Genomic DNA, 4,113 nt, shown 5'->3' on the forward strand with positions numbered 1-4,113 from the left:
GAAGACCAAGATCCAAGAGCTGGGATAAGGAAAGCATCCCCCTGGACCAGCAGAGGCTCATGTCTACAGGCAAGCAGCTGGAAGATGGCTACGCTCTTTCCAGCTATAAAGTCTAGAAAGCTGACTCTAACTCATCCTCCACCTGAGGGGTGGTTATTAATTCATCAGTCTGCATTCCCTGTGGGCCGCGATGGCTTGACTCTGCACTGTAGCCATTTGCCCTGACTCAAGTTTGGAGATGATGAATTTCAGTAATAGCTGAACCTCTGTTAAAAATGTAGATAAAAGCCAGGTGGTGGTGGCACTTGCCTTTAATCCCAGCACCCGGGAGGCAGAGCCAGGCAGATCTCTGTGAGTTTGAGGCCGGCCTGGTCTACAGAGCAAGATCCAGGACAGGCACTAAAACTACACAGAGAAATACTGTCTCAAAAAAAAAAAAAAAAAAAAAAAGTAGATAAAAGTTTATTGCATGGTGAACATAAAAAAACAAACAAACATAAATTAGCCTAGTGGTGGTGGTGCATTCCTTTAATCCTCCCAGCACTCAGAAGGCAGAGGCAGGCAAATCTCTAAGTCGAGGCCAGCCTGGTCTACAGAGTGAGTTCCAGAACATCCAGGGCTACACAGAAAAATCCTATCTTGAAAAACAAACAAACAAAATCCTATCAATACATTTACATATATATATAATATTTAATATTTATAGTCAAAAGTTTAAAACCCCAAGTGGTAGTCTACATTGTTTCTTATGTAGCCAATCATTAGTATTTGGTAGCTTGCTGTTACAGCACATCCTGATTTAGACTAACTACCTACCTTGCAAGTCTTCAAGGGTCACACATGGCTAGCAGCATTAGAGAGCACAGAAAATCTACATCCAGGTCATTCCATTCTGCACACATGAATGATGATGTTTCTTTCCCCGTATGCCTGCCTACCAGGCTGGCTGTTTCCACACAGACAGCCGCGGAGACCATTTCCCCATTTACCGTCACATCCAGTCTTTCTGCAGCAAGGAGCCCTCGCAGGCTTTACTTACGGCAGTGTCTTTAATGCTTTAGTGTGGAAGGGAGGCCAAGGAGCCAACATTCCCAAGGGCTTGCTGTACCCAGAGTGCTGTGAAAACGCTTCATACATATCAGCTCATGCTCTCAAGTTAATTCACAATATCCCTGTGATTTACTTTTATGACTGATGGGGAAGCCGAGGCTTATGCTGTTGTGGCGTTTGCCTAAAGTCATACTGTTGTAGGACCTACAATTCAATGAAGGCTCTCTGATTCTAGATCCATGAACTTTGATTTTCAACTTGGTAAGCACAGCATCTATGTGGAAAAATGCATAAGCAATGAATATATAATTGGCAAATTATAAAGCCTACACTATCCATGCCGAGAGACAGATGGTGTTTCCAACCTTAACTCCCCTGTATAGGGACTCTGAGGGCAGCATTAGTCACCCTTTACAGTTACCAGTTCCTGAGTTTTTGTTTTTAAAAAAAAAACTTTGAAAAATTTAGATTTGTTTTATTTATTACTGCATGTGTATGGTGTATGTATGTGTGTGTGTGTGTGTGTGTGTGTGTGTGTGTGTGTGTGTGTGTGAGAGAGAGAGAGAGAGAGAGAGAGAGAGAGAGAGAGAGAGAGAGAGAGAGAGAGAGAGAGATTTTAAGGGTGTGGGTGTTTTGCCTGCGTACATCAGTGTATCTACCACCTGCACTCCTGGTGAGGCCAGAAGAGGGACTGTCTGGAACTGGGGTTACAGACGGCCGTGAGCCGCCATGTGGACAATGGGAACTGAACCTGAGTGCTTTGCAAGAATAAGTGCTCTTAACCACTAAGACATCTTTCCAGCTCAATATTTGACTTTTTTTTTTTTTTTGGTTTTTCGAGGCAGGGTTTCTCTGTGTAGCTTTGTGCTTTTCCTGGAACTCACTTGGTAGCCCAGGCTGGCCTCGAACTCACAGAGATCCGCCTGGCTCTGCCTCCCGAGTGCTGGGATTAAAGGCGTGCACCACCACCGCCCGGCCAATATTTGACTTTTTAATGTGTAATTTTTTCTTTTTAAATTTGATTTATTTTATTTTACAATACCATTCTACATATCAGCCATGGGTTCCCCTATTCTCCCCCTCCCACCCCCTCTCCTTACCCCCAGCCCACCCCCCATTCCCACCTCCTCCAGGGCAAATCCTCCCCCGAGGACTGCGATCAACCTGGTAGACTCAGTCCAGGCAGGTCCAGTCCCTTCCTCCCAGACTGAGCCAAGTGTCCCTGCATAAGCTCCAGGTTTCAAACAGCCAACTCATGCAATGAGCACAGGACCTGGTCCCACTGCCTAGTTGCCTCCCAAACTGATCAAGCCAATCAACTGTCTCACCTATTCAGAGGCCTGATCCAGCTGGGGGCCCCTCAGCCATTGGTTCATAGTTCATGTGTTTCCATTCATTTGGCTGTTTTTTTTCAATAATTGAGTGAAACCGAAATTTATTATAAGCCACAGTCGTCCTAGGGACCTCCATGATATATATATATATATATATATATATATATATATATATATATATATATCCTCCATGGTTCTATGGGTTGTGGTCTGATTTTTCTTTATTTTATATCTAGAATCCACTTATGAGTGAGTACATACCATGACTGTCTTTCTGGGTTTGGGTTACCTCACTCAGGATGATTTTTTCTAGTTCCATCCATTTAGAATGTGTAATTTTTAATGTGTGCTGGGTGTTGGTTTTTTTTTGCGGTGCTCTTGCCCCAAAGGAAAAGTCATGACACATGACAGAATCCACTAACAAGAGTTTTATCAAGACAAAGAGAAAGGGATAGATGTGATCAGGCCTGTGGAAAGACAAGAGAGAGAGAGAGAGAGAGAGAGAGAGAGAGAGAGAGAGAGAGAGAGAGAGAGGCCCACGCGCAGAGATCATGTGGTCACATCTGCACGACTACGTGACCGTGTAACCATGGGGCATGGGTCACGCAGGACCCCAGAAATGACTCCGTGGAGATGACTAAGTGTCCTGCCGGGCATTCGTGACCATGCCCCACAGTGGGTGCGTGGTGGGAATTTCTATCACTGGGCATTTAATCTAGGGCGGTATGCTTGCTAGGCAAGTGTTCTACCACTGAGCTGCATCTCCACACCTGAAAGTTCTTGATTATTTTTTTTATTAATGTATTAACTTTGTTGAACTCTTCTCCTCCTCCTTCTTTTTGGCTTTTTTGAGACAAGTTTTCTCTATGTAGCTTTGGAGCCTTTCCAGAACTCACTCTGTAGCCCAGGCTGGCCTCAAACTCACAGAGATCCACCTGCTTCTGCCTCCCAAGTGCTGCGATTAAAGGTGTGCGCCACCACTACCCGCCTGTTGAACTCTTCTTAATTGTAATAATTTGTCTACAAATTGTCTTATATTTGCTGTGTGCATACATAATTATACCATACGTGAAAAGAATATCTTTAAAATACCTTTTGTATTTATTAAATTGTATGTGAGTGTGCTGGTCTGCAGAGGCCAGAAGATGGGATCCCCTGGAACCGGAGTTCCGGGAGGTTATGAACCTCTTCATGTGGGAGCCGGGAATCGAACTCTGGCAAATTGTCTGAACTGCTGAGCCAGGCCCTCAGTCACCAGAGAAGGATACTTTGTTTCTATTAATCTTTAGTCCTTTTATTTTCCATGCCCTTCTGCACTATGTGAGGATCTTCAGGAACAACCATGGCACACTTGCATTCTGCAACAGTAGGATTCCCAGCATCAGCTAACAGCATCTGGAGGGTTGGTTTTCTGATGGAAGGTCGGTAGCAGGACGCGGAGACTTCAGTTCACCATCAGGATGCGGCATTTCTTCTAATAGTGTTGCAGCTGCCGCGCCTCTTGGTTGCCAAGCAACGGCGTCACCGGGAGCCCCTGGGCTAAGAGCACGTGCCGCCTCTCCGCAAGCCCCGACTACATCTCCCACAATGCCGCGCGCAGCGGGCCCTGGCCGCAGCGTGGGGGAAGGGCGGCCGGGAGGCGGAGCGGAAACGGGGAGCAGAGTCTCCGGGCGCCCAGCGCTCTCCGTCCTACCTCCATCCCGGCCCGGAGGCTGTTGCGGCGCCGCTG

Source organism: Peromyscus leucopus, chromosome 3 (assembly GCF_004664715.2).
Source record: "Peromyscus leucopus breed LL Stock chromosome 3, UCI_PerLeu_2.1, whole genome shotgun sequence".
Taxonomy (NCBI): domain Eukaryota; kingdom Metazoa; phylum Chordata; class Mammalia; order Rodentia; family Cricetidae; genus Peromyscus; species Peromyscus leucopus.